General features: G+C 46.6%; 1 protein-coding gene across 1 annotated transcript in view; it reads left to right on the top strand.

The window, feature by feature from the left end:
* Wdfy3 (WD repeat and FYVE domain containing 3) overlaps nt 1-18,672 on the top strand; it is a 227,846-nt gene that overhangs the window by 23,665 nt on the left and 185,509 nt on the right. The window contains exon 2 of the mRNA XM_029545025.1: nt 4,168-4,259. The gene's annotated coding sequence lies outside the window, so the exon portion shown is untranslated. The remainder of the gene's footprint in view (nt 1-4,167; nt 4,260-18,672) is intronic.

The following is an 18,672-nucleotide window of genomic DNA, read 5'->3' as shown; positions in this document are numbered from 1 at the left end:
TGTATGTCGGCTGTGTGGTCTGATAGGGGTGTTCCTTCCGTTGTATGGTGTATGTCGGCTGTGTGGTCTGATAGGGGTGTTCCTTCCGTTGTATGATGTATGTCGGCTGTGTGGTCTGATCATCCTCACTGCCCTCACGAGAAGGGACTGGAATAGAGTCATGTATAGTCGGTCAGTCAGTCCCTAAGCTTTGGTAGAAACCCCAGAAAAGGACGATGACACAGACTTTGAGACACACAGGTACTGTGTATGGGAAGGGAAGTAGTTACAGAGTCCGAGTATACTTTGGGAACAGTCAGTAGTAGCATCTGCTGATGGAGTGTAGGGACGGACAAGAACCAGAACAGCTGAGGTTGGGAAGAGGCAAGGGAGGCAGTCCATCGAGGGGATGGGGAGGCAGTTGCCATGGATGGAATCAAACGAAGAGTGTGAGTGGCAGGGGAGGGAAGCATGCCAGGGTGCAGGGAGTCAGGCATGCCAGGTGCTGCTATAGAGGAGAGGTCTGACTCAGTGGGTGATAGCTTACCTCTGAGTATAGTGGTTCTGCGATGGGGAGAAATCTAACAGGAGTGCCCTCAGTCTGAATGGGAGGATCCTATCGGGCAGACGTCCACGTTGGTGATGTTTGACCTACATGTGGATGAAGTCACCTACAGGGGAGTGTAGGGGAAAGGGTTGTTTATCCTCTAGTAACTGGACATCTGTCTGCCAGGAGTTGTTTTTTTATTGGGAGGAGACGGAGGCGGGACTTAACAGCAGTGTTGCTCCTTAGCAGCAGGCTGAGGGCTTCAGTGGCAGAGGTTAGACCAGCTGCGACCCGCTTGGAGGCAGTGGGAGGGGGTGCTGTCAGCGCCTGCGGCCCACGTCTGATGGTCTGTGGGATCAGGTCAGCATGGGGAGGGCCGCAGACTTCATGTGACTTTTGTTCCTTCCCTTCCTGCTTCTCATTGCAAGATCTGGCAGGCATCCCAGAAGAGCCATGGGAGGCTATAAAATGGCTTATTAAAAGTTTCTTTCAGAAGATGGTCATTTTGTTATCATTTAATGCTCCACTGTGTTTAAACTCAGAGACCCCTGAAAACTGCTAAAGACTGAGAAACAGTATTTTTTCCATTGATCTACAAACTCTGAAGAGTTTAATTGATTTTAAGTCTCTTACACTGTGCTCAGTAGAACCCCGTGCTTAGTAGCACAGGGTTTAGTGAGATAGAGGTATGGCTAACAATTTAGCTAAGTCTGGAGTCAGGTGACTGCTTCTAATTTATATAATTTAGTTTCAAAATTCAGATTTTTGTGTATGAACATTTGTGCATTTAAAAATACTCAGCCTTTGACATTGTACCAGATTTATCCTAAGTTAGAGGCAGGCAAAGCATGATATAAATATATATAGATTTATAAGGGTCAGAGTGGAAATGTGTCTAAATTGTGACCTGTTTAGAACTTGACGCCTTAAAATCGTGTTGTTTGCCACAGTTGAAATGCACCTGCACCTGCATCATTTCCTAAGCATTTCTTTTGGCTGAACTTGCATTGGGATGAATGCGCAGAAAGCGCCAGGTAATCTGCACCCAAAGCATGTGTGAGAGAAGAAGAGCAACTCGGGAAGAAAGTGAGCAAAAGATAGGGAGAGGGAGGTCTTTGGCCAAGGGGAAAGCATGAATTAACCAGTAAATAGGGTGGGATGTGCACCATCGTCGATGAGCAAGAAGATTGCGGTTGAATCCATTTTATATCCTAAAAGTAAGAAGGTGAACGTGCGTGGCTAAATGTGGACTGTTATTGCACCTCTGCGTAATTGCTAAGCACACAGCGGGGAATCCATTTGGTATCATCAGGAAGATTGAATGGAGAAGTCCTGGAACTGTAATATTGAAGGAGAGTATTAAGTCTTATGAGACAAGGCCTGCTTGATGTCACTGACTTCCATGCTTCCATCAGTTACCCAGATGTTCTACTTTTGTGTGTATGAGGCAGGGTCTCACATAGTCAAGGCTAGCCTCTCCAGTTGCTGTGTAGCTGAGGAAGGCCTTGAACTCTTACTAAGCCTCTGCCTCCCCAGCTGCTGTTTACAGCCCTCAAAGCCCACCTATACAGTGACACACTTCCTCCAACAAGGCCACGCCTCCTAATAGTGTCACTTTTCAAGGGCCAAACATATTCAAGCCACCACACATGCTTATGGAAGTCAGAGAACAGCTTGCAGCTCTCCTTCCACCATGTGGGTCCCAGGGATCAAATCCAGACCATCAGGTTAAGGGACAAGGTGCCTTTCTTTCTAACTTTACCTTCTACTTAATTGAGCACCAGCCAAGCTTGGTTGGCATAGTGGTATATGCCTGTAGTTCAACACTTAGTTCAGGCTGGATTGGGTTAGTCAAGACCTTGTCTCATTAAATAAACACAAACAAAAAGAGTAGCAACAATAAAAATCCAGCAGCGAAGGGAGATGCTCCTCACAACTAGATTATGCTTGGATCAGTGTTTAAATGCTAATTAACTGATTTTGTTTGAGTTGTTATATTATGATTAAAGAGATTAACAAAGTTTTTGACCCTAAGTGGTAGTGTGCAGGAGAGCTGAATGTTGGTAACGATGAGGATGCTTCGGTAGGCACAGAGTGCTGGCCAAGAGTAAGAATGGAATTGGGAGGTTGTCTGAGCCAGGGTTTCTATTCCTGCACAAACATCATGACCAGGAAGCAGTTGGGGAGGAAAGGGTTTATTCAGCTTACACTTCCACACTGCTGTTCATCACTGAAAGAAGTCAGGACTGGAACTCAAGCAGGTCAGGGAGCAGGAGCTGATGCAGAGGCCATGGAGGGATGTTCTTTACTGGCTTGCTTCCCCTGGCTTGCTCAGCCTGGTCTCTTATAGAACCCAAGACTACCAGCCCAGAGATGGCACCACCCACAAGGGGACCTCCCCACCTTGATCACTAATTGAGAAAATGCCTTACAGCTGGATCTCATGGAGGCATTTCCCCAACTNAAGCTCCTTTCTCTGTGATAACTCCAGCTGTGTCAAGTAGACACAAAACTAGCCAGTACAGGAGGTCTGCTGGGATTAGTGCAGGGTACTCATTTCTGAAGACGGGAAACTTGAGACCAGAGAAAGCCATTGGTTAAAACCGTGGAAAGTTTCTAGAGTAGAATTGATGTTGTCCAGAGCCTAGACTCCATATCCGTATGCGAGGGCTCCCCTACTGAAACCCGGGCTCACACATAAGAGAAGCATTCATCTAGCCTGGGTGTGGTATAGCACGAGTGTGACCCGAGAGGGGGGGGGGATGGGGATTTTCTGGTTTGAAATTCGCGCACATCCATTCAGCTCTCGACTTGGTTATCTTCTGATGCTTGACAAACCCACCTAGAGAAATGCTGTTTGTTTGTTGTTGTCTCCCCTTCCTGAAGGGGAGATGCTGTGCTCTGTGATACGCCCCCAAGGGGAGAGCTGGGGTAAGATCTGCCCTGACCTCACCGCGGTGCTGCCACTCTGTCTTGACATAATTTCTCCAGGTCTCAGCTTCTTTACCAGCGAAAGAAACCAAACTGGGTGATTTGGAGCGAATACTTTAATTGATCAACTTTTCACAGATTTTTTTAAAAAAGCACATTAGCTCTATTTCTTTTTTAAAAATTTATTTTTACATTTTATATATTCATTGTGTATATGTGTGTGCGCGCACACACACGCATGTTCACCAGCGGCAATCTTGTAGAGGTCAGAAGGGGATTTGCTGGAATCAGTTCTTTCCTTCCACTGTGTAGGTTCCAGGGTTCAGACACAGGCTGTGGTTGTCAGGCTTGGTGGCAAGCACCTTTATCCACTGAGTCATCTTGCTGGCCCCCCTTTTCACAGATTGGGTTTTTAAGGATTTATTTATTTTATGTATACATGAGTACACTGTAACTGTCTTCAGACACACCAGAGGAGGGTATCGGATCCCATTACAGACGGTTGTGAGCCACCATGTGGTTGCTGGGAATTGAACTCAGGACCTCTGGAAGAGTAGCCAGGACTATCTCTTTAGCCCTGTCACAGAATGTTTTAAAAGCAGTTTATCTGCATGAATGGTGTGTTCTCAGGTGTTAAGGAAGCAGAGAGAGGGTGCTGGGTCTGCTGGTATGCTGAACACAAACTAAACCTCGCCCTTTCCTTCTCACAGGTGTAGTAACACTTCTCGACATCTGCTTCAGGAAGAAGGTGCCTGTCATTCCTGTCTCTGCAGATTCATGCCAGCCCAGCACACAGCATCAGGTCAGTTGTAGGGCTTCATAAAGCTCTTCATAAAGGAGCGAGGGATGGCATCCTTGAGACACATCATGTCTGCGGAGCTGGGATTCTGAAGAGCCAGGTTTCCATCCCGCTTCATCCCCGAGAGCTGGGTCAACTAGGGAAAGCCATGTTCTCTTCGTGGCAGTTAATATTCTCATCCAAACTGGGCATCTTGGAATTCACTACAATTCTACCTTTAAATCATCAGCATTTTTATCATGGGTACCTGTAAATGACGAAATTATGTGTTGGAAACATTTCCTTTCTCTCTCTCCTGGAAAATACCATTGAGCTTTGATGAGCTAGTACATCAGAAATCGAAATTATAGCAGATTGTTAGTGTACTTACCTTGAGGGGCTTCACGGCCTAGCAACATGACCCACCCACTACAGAGCATCAAGCACTCGGTTGCCTGACTCCACCCTCCTGACCTGTCACTCACCCTCCCGACTGCTGACTGGGAGCTGAGGCTCTGCCTCTGTCCATCATCAGAGAATATTACTCCATCACTGGCCCTGGCAAAGATCACAATTCAGAATGGAAAGCAAGGTTTTTTAGGAGATGTGTAGTATGAGCGGCAGTGACATCAGCAGCTGGTGCTGGGACCATCTGTAGTTACTTCAAGATGCAGCCCTTTGTAATCAGCCATGTTGTCCCCACTGAGAGTGACCAAGTTGAGTGGGCTTTTCCTTTTCCATGGCTTCCAGACCTTCCATAATGGTCGTTACTTAAGAGATGGCGCCATTATGGCCATGGCAGTTCTCTGCTGGTCAAAAATCCCTCAGCTGAAATTTGCTTAACCAAAAAGGACAGGGTGTCAGGGTTTGGGGAGTGTTCCAGACACAGATCCTTGGCCAGAAACACAGCTCGGTTGCACAATGGCAACACAAGGGCCTAAGCACAGAGGATCTCAGCTCTCAGCAGAGGGCCTGCCTGCCCGCCCGCCCGCCCGCCCGCCCGCCTGCCTGCCTGCCGCACACGGGTGTTTCCCTGTCCTCTGAATGCATGTGTGCATATCTCCTCATCTACACATACGTGTGCACCTTTCCCTGTCCTCTGCACACACAGTATCTTTTCCTGTTTCCAGCACCTTGCTGACTTCTGCCCATCCTTTGTGACAGAGCGTGCTTAGCCACTCCACCCAAGCTGGGTTTTACTCTATCCTCCCTTGGCAGGTTTTTCTACCCAGTACCAGCCTACATTTCCCAGAGTCCAGTGTTCCTCATGAAGCCCCAGGCAGGCTTAGGAGAGGAACCAACCCATTTAAACACCTCACATTGGCTTTTGCTAAAGCCTCGGCTCTAAAATCACGTGACTTCCTCCTCCCGAGATGCAGGTTCTGATAGCCTGCCAGTGCCCCTCCAGCAGACACGTCCCTAAAGCTCGACGGGGTAGCACATGTTGGCACTCAATCCCCAGTACCAACTGAGGAAACTTAAAAGGCTCAGGGAAGGAACTCAAAAAATTCCAGGTGAATTTGCGAATGCCAACACTGACTGGGAAGCCGAAAGGGCCAGATGTATAAAGTTTCTATAATCAGAAAAGAAAAAGTGGCAAAATAAAATTGCACTGCTAATGATTTTAGAGTTTTAAGTTATAATTTATTTTCCCCTAATTTTAAGAAACAATGGTTAAGACGCTGGGCGTGGTGGCGCACGCCTTCAATCCCAGCACTTGGGAGGCAGAGGCAGGCGGATTTCTGAGTTCGAGGCCAGCCTGGTCTACAAAGTGAGTTTCAGGACAGCCAGGGCTATACAGAGAAACCCTGTCTCAACAAACAAACAAACAAACAAAAGAAACAATGGTTAAAACTCAGGACCCAGGAGGGCTAGCCGAATCTCACTCTGCCATGGAGCATCCGCCCGGCATGGTTAAGGCCTTGAGCTTGGTCTTCCTCACTGTAGATAAACTAATGTCGCTAAGTATGGAGATAATTTAGGAATATTGATAATCTTCATCATACCTTTACTTCTTGCCGTGAAGCTTGGTGTAATTTTTCCCTGTCCTGTAGGCTTTGAGTAATGTCTTATTTGCACACCCCCTCACTGAACTGGATTTTAAATCCATAGCACTCCCCAAGGATAAAATACTTGTTTGGAGAGCAAAGTGTCCATGTGACCTCCGCTAGTCAATGAAAACCAACCGCTCGCTTGCTCGGTGTGTCCCAGATGATTCGAGTGGAAACCTGGAGGCCCCAAGCTATTTAGCTCCTGGCCTTGTTGTTTTCAATCGTCTGCGTCTGCCAGGGTGGGTTCCAGCCTTGTTCTCCACCGTCTGTCAGGGTGGGTTGAGCTCTTCTCATTATCTCAGCGGGAACATGGCTTCCTTACTGGTTGTTAACAACAGTGTCAGGTGCCATGGCTGCTCGAAGGCAGCCTTGCAAGGTCCGTGAGAGGGCTTTGCTTTGCTTGACCTGGGAAAAGGAGCAGAGGTGATGCAGGGATGCACTTCTCCTTGTGGCCTTGTCTAGGATGCCACCTGGTCCTGGGGATTGTTTTTTTTTGTTTGTTTGATTTTTGTTTTTAATTCACTTTATATCCTGATCACAGCCCCCACCCATTTTCCCTATCCCACCCTTACAAATTCCTTCCCTCTCCCCAGCTGGGTGATGGTGGCGTACACCTTTAATCCCAGCATTTGGGAGGCAGAGGCAGGTGGATTTCTGAGTTCAAGGCCAGCCTGGTCTACAGAGTAAGTTCCAGGACACCCAGGGCTACACAGAGAAACCCTGTCTTCAAAACAAAACAAATTCCTCCCCCCATTGCCCCTCCCCTTCTCAGAGAAGGAGGAGCCCTCTTTGGGTACCACCCTGCCCTGGGGCATCTAGTCCCAGCAGGACTAGGCATCTCCTCTCTCAGTGAGGCTCACTCCTTAGGGAGACAGGGATCCAATGGCAGGGAACAGAGACTGAGACAGCCCCTGCTCCACTTGTTAGGGGACCCACATGAAGACCAAGCTGCACAATTGCTAGAAGTGTGTGTGTGTGTGTGTGTGTGTGTGGAGGGGGTTGTCTAGGTTCAGCGCCTGCCTGCTCTCTGGTTGGTGGTTCAGGCTCTTGTGAACACCTATGGTGGTCCTCTCTCCCTCCTCTCTCTGGTAGGAATTTCATCCAGGATCCTCCCCATAGATTCCTCAAACCCTCCTGTCCCAGGCCTCTAGCTAGGTACCAGTGGTAACCCCCTGCCCTTCCCCCCATTTCCGTTCTCACCCCCAGCACCTGATCTCCAGCCCTTTCCGCCTCCTCTCCCCCTTTCCTAGCCAGCTCCCTTTCTTCATCCACCCCTCATGACTATTTAGTTTCTCCTCTGAGTGAGTTCTTCCCTTGAATCCTCCCTTGGGACCTCCTTATTATCCAGTTTCTTTGGGTCTGCATTGTAGCATGGCTATCCGGTACTTTATGGCTAATATCCGCTTATAAGTGAGTATATGCCATAAGTATCTTTGTGGCTCTGGGCTTCCTCACTCAGGATGATATTTTCAAGTTCCAGCCGTTTGCCTGCAAAATTCAAGAACCTTTGTCTTTGGTAGCTGACTAGTATCCCGTTATGTGGATATACCACGTTTACCCACCTGCGGACTCTTTTACCAGGACCTCTGCTAAAAACACTTAGATGTGTTAATATGGTTGTGAGATGTCTGTGGCTGCTTAGGGGCCTCCCGAGGGAGCTAATCTTTGAAAAAAAAAAATGTATCTGTGGGTAAGTAAAGAGAAGGGAGAAATTTAGGAGGAAGTCTTCCCCACCCAAACACTTTGACCTAGTTTGGTCAGGCATCAGACATGTGCCCAAACCCTTCCCCCCCCCCCCTTTATATAATAAAAAGGAAGGCTGCTTTTGCTTTAGCGGTGGATGGACACTTGTAACTCAGCACTTGGAGGTTGTTCAGGGTGTGAGGTCAGCCTGGACTACTAGGGGGACCCTGTCGGAAAGGACAGAAAGAACAAGCACACATGAGTCCTCATGCAAGTTCTTGGCAGTACAAATGACCCAGAAGAGAGAGAGGCATCGCGAGGTCTGTGGACCGGGAGCTCTTTGCGGGCTGTTTAGTTCCTTGCATGCATTGAAGGACAAACCTCAAAAATACTGTCCTAGCGTCGTGCTTCAAATGCCCAGGTCCAGGTCCAAGATCCTGCGAATGCACAGATGGTGTATGTGAAAGCAGGCGGTGTGAACAGTCAGAGAAAGGCAGAGTCATATATATGACTTCCCATAATACCATATATACCACATATATACTTGCCTAATAATTTTTAACATCAAAATAAGGATATCTCATTTCTTAGTTCAAGAGATGTCTTTAAGAACCTCACAGGTATAAATATTCACCTCTGCCCCAGTATTGATTTAAAAGTTAAAATTTAAGGAGCAGAATTAAGATTTGGCTTAGTTGAAAGCAAATCTTACCCTCTTCATTCATCAGTAGATGAGCCTTGTGTTTTACTGTGCTTGTGTATGCTTATGTATCTTTGCGGGAAAGCTACTAAAGGTTTTCCAGGAAGCAAGAGAGCCCACTGGAAAGAATGGGATAGCAAGCTGGGAAAGGGCGAGTCTCAGCCAGACAGGACAGTGAGTGTCTGTGATGACAGACTGGGAGATGGGGAGAGGAGAACTCCCGGGAGCTGTGGTTTGGGGTATACAGTAGCACATAACAAAGAGACTGTCTCAGACAAGACAGAGGGCAGGTGCTACCCCTAGGGCAGTCCTCTGCCCTTTATGCATGCTGTCACAGACATACAGACAGACACACACATTCACACGTATACACACATGTACACACATATACATCACATACACAGACACACAAACACACATATACACACATGTACACACATATACATCACATACACAGACACACANACAGATATGTGCATACATACACATACACACATATACATATACCCATACACACACACACACACACACACACACACAAACAGAGGACTAAGAGAAAAAAAAAAAGAATGCACTATGCCTGTCTGTGGGGGTCTTCCCACACACTTAGTTTATTTAGAAGTGAGTACATTTTCATGTGGGCTTATCTTTATCCTCTCAATGTCTTGGATCATGCTTTTCAGTATTTTTCATTTCTTGCACCTGTTCAAACAATAGTTTGATAATGTCACATTTATATTGGAAATCCACCCGCTTTATCTGAATAGCAGCTAATGGTAATAGAAGCAGTATTATTAGCAGGTAGCACTTAACTGTTTCTTTTCTTTTCCATGCACTTCTTCATTTATTCTTCCTGACAAATAGATTCCAGTATTGTTATTTTAATTTTCTGTAGGGAGCCAAAGGCTCCGGGCTCACTCAGTAGCTGCTTGGGAGTCACAGGGAAAACATCTCACGTCCCCCCTTTTGACCCTAAAAGGGCATAAAGCATTTTGACTGTGTATGTGTTCCAATTTAGTATTTGGAGATGGTCATTAATATAATAATGACCATCCATAGGTCATGGGTTTCAAACGTCTTATTCTGTGGGTGAGAACACTTACAGATTTCCGAGAGGAAACTGTTTGGAGTCAAGCGTTTCATGTCTGCACCCACTCTGGATGGGGTTACATTCTATCTGGGCAGAGAGCCTCCTGCCATGGACCTGAGTCCCCAGCACACCCAGACCCGGGCCTAGTGTTGGTAGTTAGTGTGTTAGTTTACTCTGTAGGCAGCCAGGCGCTCACGTTTACCGTGTTCTGCAGACAGTGCATGTACAAGACAGGCTCTTACTTGGTGGTCCTTGGTGGTATAGTTATTTAAGCTTTTATTACATTTTATTAGTGTGTGTGTGTGCGTGTGTGTGTGCGTGTGTGTGTGTGTGTGTTACTTCCCAAGGGAAGTTAGATGATGAGGAGAACAGTTATATCCTTCAGGGCCTGAGTTTTCTGTTGAAGCCTCTAGACAGGAAATGCACACAGTAGATTTTTATTTGGTTTTGATTGTCAAGTGCTGACTCTAGCAGAAATTGAACCCGGGGTCCTAGGCACACCTCGCAGCCGTGCCCAGCCTTCTTTCATCCATTGTGATGACCTTTTGGAGACAGTTGAGACTAATTCTTATAGAAATCCACATTCCTTATGTGTTTCTTCCTGGAGTCTGCCTAGGGAGGTGAGGAAATATCCCTGTCTTAGGTGCAGGAAGCCACATGAGATTTAAAAAAAGTCCCAGGGCTGGGCAGTGGTGGCACACGCCTTTAATCCCAGCACTCAGGAGGCAGATGCAGGCGGATTTCTGAGTTCAAGGCCAGCCTGGTCTACAGAGTGAGTTCCAGGACAGCCAGGGCTACACAGAGTAACCCTGTCTTGAAAACAATGACAACAAAAAGTCCCAGGAGATTGGATTGCAGCAGAGCAGTTGCAGCCTGACTGAAGTTGACTGAGGTTGATGTATGAACAGGTGAGGTTTTCTTCAGTTTAATGAAACAGAGGGCAGGATGCAGTGAGCCCAGGTCAGCGTGATTTTTGTTCGGAAGGTAAGAGACATTTTGTCAGTTTGTCAAAAGGCTTTCTCTGCAGGTGCACGGGTAAAAATATTTTTGCATTGCTTCTTGCAAACTTTCAAGGACTTATTCGGAGCCCTGCTCTCGCATGGTGGTTGTGTGACCATGAAGTAGTGGGCAAGACTCAGAACCAGATCCTGGTTGTAATCTGGCGTCTATCCATGTTAGGCAAGCAACCCCATTGGGGACTAGAGCCTCGCACCACTTCCCTCTTTGTGGTGAGGGAGCCGTGGTGTAGGGAAAAGAGCAGAAGCTCTGCAGCTGGCACAGGGACCTGCGGCTCCATTCTCAAGTTAGTAAATGAGCACGGTTCTCCCCAGTTTGCAAAACTAAAGATGCTCTTCACAGCTGAGTCTAAGCATCAAAAATAAATACAAATAGGATCGATACGCTCTATGTCACTTGATTTCTTGTTGACTAATTTGTGAACGATGCTGAAAGTGGACTTGAAATAGAGCAGCTACTTGGGCCAAGTGGGACGGTGAAGTGTGAAGTCCCTGTGCTGAGGGTAAAGGCCTGCATAGGAGACTTGTGCAGTAAGCCTCGACAGTAAGAGATGGCTGTGAGCCGTGCACGAACATCCTCCACATCGGAGAAGCCTCTGAGGAATGACATACTAACTGTGGGCGTGAGCCTTACAGGTACGTCGTCCCCGTTGCCGAAATCTCGGAGTACTGCTGCTCAGAGAGAGACTGGCAGTGTATGCTGGACAGCATCATCTCCTTTCAGAAACCATTTGAAGAGAGCAGAGTGGGTGTTGAGTATCACACGTGGAGAGTGTGCTCGTGTGTGGAGCGATGGTCCCTTTGATCCCTCGCTGTAGACTGCTAAGTTTGGGGCGCCTGCGTGGCTGTATTCACAGTCTCTCAGTGCCTTCCTTTTGATGTTGCTTAGAGGAATGTGTCTTATTTTTAAACATTTTTGTAAAAACAAAATAATCTAGTCACAGCACTTGCAACCTGACGGTATGGGGAGAGTAATGCCTGCTCACGGGGCTGAGGACCGTTCTCTGATCCAACTGGAATTTTAATTTTTGATGCTTAGACCCAGCTGTGAAAAATAGTCTTTAGTTTGTTTCATGAATCAATATCTCATTGTCTTTTTCCCTTGTAAGGAGACAAAATTTCAGCTCCATCTTCCTCCGGCAGGGGCTGGGCCAGATGATTAAATTGAAAACAGACAGGCTAAGCCAGCTGGGTGCCACTGCTGTGGACGTGGGGAGGGAGAGCGCCTTGAAGGGGCAGCCAACTTTACCACTGAGGTTTTCGTCTAGAAATGGCTGCTCTGCTGTTCTGGGCTGTGCCAAGGGGACACCATGGGAGAAGGAAAATGGAGCAGGTCTCGTTCTATGGAAGCCAGCATGCAGAGAACTGGGAAGGCAGGAAGGGGCACACCTACGGTGACCCCCGACTGCCAGCCAGGCTCCTGAGATTTCCCCCTCTTCTGTCACCAGCCAGAGACTTAGCCTGTCACACATGTGCCTGCGGGGGACATTTGATATTGAAGTGATAACATGTCACATGGTGCAGAAAATAAGAGGACATTTGGTATTAAAGTTATGTTACAAGCTACAGAAAATAAGGAAATGTTTCAGAAAGAAAGGGCCGGCGAAGCAGCCAGAATAGAACATTTATGTAATAAGTTGAGCAGAATGTTGAGAGAAGCTGAGGAAGCCAGGAGGGCTTGTTTCCAAGGGGTTGTTAACTGGGGAGAGGTGTGGCTAGGAAAAGGGTGTGGTCACAATGTCTGAATGCACTGGTTTTCACACCTCAAGTTCTTCATGTTAAGGCCCATGTCCTTCTAGTAGAAAGGGAGCATTGTGTAGACTTGAATTCTATTCAGATGTGGTGGCTCACAACTTGTAATCATAGGATTCTAGAAGTTGAGGCAGGGAGATTGCTACACATTAAGCTACAACCCGGAGTAGTTTAAATGATTTTAAATTCAAAGTAGTTTGAACAAGAATGGCTCCCATAGGCTCACTTATTTGAAATCTTAGTCACTGGGGATTGGCTGTATTTGAGAAGGATTAGGAACCCAGTCCTTGCTGGAATAGGAGTAGCCTTGTTGGAGGAAGTGTGTCTGTAGGGATGCAAAAAGCAACCTTAAACTTTTGTCTGTCTCTGCTGTGGATCCGGGTGTAGCTCTCAGCTACTAGTCTAGTCCTGTGTGCCGCTGTGCTCTCCTAAACCCTGTCATAATGATAATGGACTAAACCTCTGAAGAAGCCCCCAGTTAAAAGCTTTCTCTTGTAAGAGTTGTCTCGGCCACGGTGTCTTTTCACTACAGTAGAACAGTGAGTAAGACGTGAGTTCCAGGCCAGCCTGGGCTACAGAGAGGGCCCTGTCTCAGTCTGTCAGTCCATCAGTCAATAGGAAGGGGACAGTGTGGAACAGTGTGTTTTAAGTGACTTATTTTTAACTTCCGCATCCCAAAAAACCAATATGGTTTCTCTCTCCTCCAAGAGGAGAGGCCTAAGGAGAAAGATGCTCTCAGCAGCTTCTAACCAAGCTGAAGTTCGGTCAAACACGCCCTCTCTGGGCTCCTTTTCCTTCTTTATCAGCCTGTATGAAAAGTTAGTTAAATGACATGGCTGCATAGAAAGTTCAGTGTTGTGTTCCCATTACCTTTTTAACAGACACATCTTCGCGTGCTCTGACCTATAGAAATCCAAGCAACAGCCAAATTGCAACTGAGAGGATCTGTGACTTCCCCTGTCCCAGGACATATAATTTAAGTTAAATCTTGTAAAGACAAATGCTGTCTTATGAAAATACTCGCCAAAGGCAGGAATTGTGCTCTGTGGAGAGAGGTCCCACCGCGGGCTATGGGGTCTTCATACTTGTGTCCAGCTCACTAGCTTTTTCCTTGTGTGAACTGGACATCTACCCTCGTCCCGATGGGCTGAGGCTCCTTGTGGACCTCACCATCTGTTGTATATAACACTCTTAGTGTGGAACATCAAGGAAATATTTATGCTTATAAAATATCCCAAAAGCTCCTCATGAAAGTTACTTGAAGCTGTTACTGTTATCCAAAATCAGTGGGTCCTACCAGCCAGACATAGGTACATGGTCCAACTCTGGCATGCAGTAAGCATAGGCTTTTATGTATGTAGCTTCAGTGGTATATAGTAGTGTGTTAATTCTCTGAACTGAGAAACTACAGATCTGCAAAATGAAAGCAACAGAGACAGCCATTTCAGTTTTCATAGAACGTGTTGATAGGACTGTCCCATGTCACTTCTGAGGGATTGGAGAGTGATAAAACGTGGCTTTTTAGAGCCAGCCTTGATGGTGCAGCATTCCTGCGAGGCTTACACAAGCGAGTCCCGGAGTCGAGGCTAGCCTGTGCTGCATGGTGAATTCCAAGACAGTTTTGTTATCTGGAGAGACCTGCTCTCCAACAGCAGTTTTCCCCGATGGTGTCCAGTTGGCTTGTCTACAGGACTGAGAGAGCCGGTTAATCCTTCGGAAACTGCCTTGTTACATAGACAGGGCCTGCTGTGCTGTGTAATCTGACAGGACAGATGTCCCTGCTGGCCTCCGTGGTCGCTGCCCCTTTTCCTTCCCTACGTTGCATTTCTTCTCCATTTTCCTTCCCCTCTCTTCTCTGGGTTTCCTCCTCTTTTCCCAGAGTTCTGTTCCACGTTATCTGTGAAGGAAGCAATGACTGACTTGCTTCACAGTAGCTGCCTTAAGAGTGGCTCTCAGAGGGCCAGCGCAGTGGCTCAGCAGGAGGAGGCTCTTGCCACGAAGCCTGACAAATGGGGAGTTCAGTCCCTGGGACCCACATGGTGGAAGGTGGGGGCCAGCTCCTGTGAGTTGACCTTGACTGGCAAGGACACAACACACACAGACACACACACACACACACACACACACCTGCCTGCCCGCATGCCCGCACATGTACACAACAAACAAACAAACAAAAAGCAGGTGTAAAAGAAAACAAAAGCTGCTTCTGCAGTTGTCTCCTGACTGAGCTCAGGCTGCTCACTGGACAGTACTCTTGGGAAGTTACAAAAGTCCCTGGGTAGTAATACTTATTTGCATATTTCTCAAGATCCAGGAGGAGGAAGAAAGATCTAAAAATGCATCTGTAATGTGTTGTGACTTAAATTCTTATAGTAAGTTCTTTCCTGTCTAGTTCACCTCCTGTTAAACAACCTAGAAGGATCATGGTCAGATTTCAACTGACCGTGGAATGAAATGGGACTGTAAGCGGTGTGCAGGATAACTCAGGGCCATGGTGGGTAGGCGACAGTAGTCACCGGATGAAGTGCTTAGTGATTCAGTGTGCAGATCCTGGGCCACTTGATCACGGAGGGGGGAAAACCCGACAGCGGGCAGCTTTCCCCGTGGGCACAATTGTGGGTGCAGGACTTGAAGGAAATGGAGGGAAAGTGATATTTTTGCATAACATAGGCCTCATGCAAGCCTTTTAGCTTGGCAATTGGTTGTGCTGGACCCCTGAAATGGAACAGTTCCAAGTTTCTGAGGTTGTCTTTCAGAAATAATTTCAAACATTATAGAGAAGTTGCAAAAGATACTATAGAGAACACTGTGTTTCTTTTATCTAGATTTGCATATGGTTGCCCTTTTCTTAAAGGGGATTTATTATTACTCATTTACATATGGCTGTTTCTTTGTGTATGTGTATGTATAAACACAGAGACATTTAAGAGTTCCATCAATACGTGGCAGCCTTTTTGCTATATATGTCTCAGTGTGGATTCTAAGAATGTAGTCTCCTAATCAACAGGCTTCTGTGTGCCCAAGCCTGCTGTGTTACTTTAATCTACCATTTTTCGTCTGCTTTGTAGCAGACAAACAGTCTGAAGTGCGTCGCTCTCCTTCCAGAGCACGAGCTCCCCTGTGGTCCTGTGCTGATCTAGATGTCATATTAAGTGCCCTTTGCTTGACTGTGGTCAGCTCTAAAGAGGAAGCTCATGGTTCCAGAGGTTCATCCCATGGTTGGGTGGTCTTATCCTCGGGCAGAAAAATCATGGAGGCAAAGTGTGGCAGAGGCTCAGCTTCTCAGGAAGTGGAAGGGGTGAGGGAGACCCACCATCAGAGTCACCTTGGTGACCTTCTCCTTCAGGCTCTGTACCACCAGCTAAAGATCAAGCATTCAGTACATGAGCCGACTGGGGACATTTCACACTCAGACTATAGCAAGTCCCAACTGTCCCTTACTCTGGGATAGTTGTGCACACCTTGTCTTTTGTTGAATGTCTTGAGTGTGCACTATGCACTTACACATTTCTCTTTGTTTTATCGTGGCCGTGATGGTTTGTATATGCTTGGGCCAGGGAGCTGCACTATTAGGAGGTATGTCCTTGGAGTAGGTGTGTCACTGTGGGTATGGGCTTTAATACCCTAGTCATAGCTGCCTGGAAGTCAGTCTTCCACTAGCAGTCTGAGGATGAAGAAACAGAATTCTCAGCTCCTCCTGCACTATGCCTGCCTGGACGCTGCCATGTTCCCCACTTGATGATAATGGTCTGAACCTCTGAACCTGTAAGCCAGCCCCAACTGAATGTTGTCCTTTATAAGACTTGCTTTGGTCATGGTGCCTTTTCACAGCAGTAAAACCTAGATTAAGATAGTAGTCATGCCTCTTACTTGCTGTGATATCAAGAGAGCCTCCTTGGATGGAATATTACATAAGGGATATGTCTTGGATGGAATATTACATAAGGGATATGTCTTGGATGGAATATTACATAAGGGATATGTCTTGGATGGAATATTACATAAGGGATATGTCTTGCCCATTATTTGAGATACAGATTGTGACCACCAGTTTCCCTGTCCGATTTCCTTCCTTTGTGGTCATTGTAATTCCTTGGAAGCTAATGAAGAGTCTGTGGGGAAGGAGGCACTATAAGATAATTAAAGTGCAATTCCTCATAATATGTAACATTTGTTCATCTCTTGTATGTAACATTTGTTGGTGATAATTGTTGAAATTATTCTGTTTATTATTGGTATGAATTCACAATCGTTCCCCTCCCTCCCATGATTATTCATTCATTATTTTCTCAGAATTTGGTCTTCAAACTGCCCTGTGTCTCACTGGGCTCTTCTGTCCTTTTTTGTGCCTAGCAATTCTTTTTAAATGAGCATGTCCTTATTTTTACCCTTTATAAGAAGGCCTACCTATCATGTACCTTTAACGCTCAGCACTTGGAGTTAGCCATCGCCCCGAGTGGCTATGGTTCTTCACCAAGAAGAAACAGGTAGAGACACTGGCACATCGGTCAGTGCTGGGTATTGTTTGGAGGCTCCATCAGGGAACAAAGCTTACAGTACATATACGTGTCTTTATACGTAGAAAACATATATACATATGCATGTATCCTTCGTTTGTATATATATATTATGATCCTAATACATAGATACATACATGTATGAAGTTCTGTTTTGCCGTTGTTCTTTTGAGGCAGGGTCTTCTGTAGTCTCAAACTCACTGTGTAGCCAAGGATGGCCTAGAACTCGTGAGCGCTAAGATTACAGGTGGGCCAGGTCCAGCTGCATTTTGAAATACAGATTCACATTGGTCCCTTCATTTGGCCCTTCCTGCAGTGAGAGATCTGAGCCTCACTTGGCAACAGTTCTGCCTGTTTGTGCAAAAGGAATGGAACCAGGAAGGTGTCTTTTCAGGTTACTCCATTTTCTCAAGGTTTTCATGTTCCAACCCTTCACCCCATGATACATTAGTAGAGCTGCTCTGTAGTGTACATCGTAAATGTTTTCTTATTTGGCTCTTCACATTGCGTAATTCTGTTTGCTAATGACTCTGTTTCGCTCTAACGTTCTGCGTAGTAGAAAGCACGATGAATTTAAGTGAACTGACTACAAAACAGAAAAGAAACGGAGTAGCTGTTTCCTAGAGAAATGGGGCCGACTCTCAACGCTGTCAGCATGTCGCAGTCTTGCATGTTAAAGCTGGAGACCAACAAGTGTCATTTCAGTTACAGAATAAACTTCCTTTACTTAAACTTCTCTTCAGGATTCTCAAATACCATAGGACATGTCTGTCCTCTGGCTTCGGTAGCTGGCAGTCCTCTGAACCCACCATGTTCAGCCCACGTGGCCGAGACCCCAGCTCTCAGTGACTGTGAAAAGGGGAGTCAGAGCTCACTCACGGGCCTTGGCTGGTCCCAGGGTCTCCCCCCTTTATAGTGTTCTCTGTTCTGCCCTCACCTTTGTAGGTGTCCGTAGCTCTGAACAAGCCTAAGTTTACAGAGAAGAGATGAGATATCAGTGAGGCAATTCAAATGGCTTGTTAGATTACACATCAAAACTGCATGCCTTTGGCCAGGCGTGGCGTTGCACCCCTTTAATCTGGGCAAGTTGGGTTGTTGTGAGTTCAAGGCCAGCCTGGTCTACATTGTGAGTTCTAGGACTGCCAAGAGTACATAGAGATTTTGGCCCCAAATACGTAGAATAAATCTGTATGTCTAATTTAAAGTCAAGGTAAATGGGACGTACTAGGGTAGAGAGAGTAAAGTTGCGAGTGCAGGTGGGCATTTGATATGGGCCCAGCTTGTCAAGGACTCCGGTGTATAAGCCCTGTGGGCATGGCTAAGCCTTCCCTTCCCCTGGTGAAGTTCAGGGATGGCAAACCCTTCCTCAGGTTCAAGTGTGAATGTTGACAGCATGAAGAAAATGTCCTCCCTAGCTCTCTCTCCCCAGATGTTAATGGCCTAAGAACCTACTTAGACTAGCTAACCCTGCCTCCTTGTTCAGCTGTATACACTAACCCTGCCTCATTGCTCAGCTGTATACACTAACCCTGCCTCCTTGTTCTGCAGTATACACCAACCCTGTCTCCTTGTTCAGCTATATATACTAGCCCTGCCTCCTTGTTCAGCTGTATACACTAACCCTGCCT

The sequence above is a fragment of the Mus pahari genome, chromosome 13, assembly GCF_900095145.1.
Source record: "Mus pahari chromosome 13, PAHARI_EIJ_v1.1, whole genome shotgun sequence".
NCBI classification, from domain to species: domain Eukaryota; kingdom Metazoa; phylum Chordata; class Mammalia; order Rodentia; family Muridae; genus Mus; species Mus pahari.
This window is presented reverse-complemented; position numbering and strand designations above follow the sequence as displayed.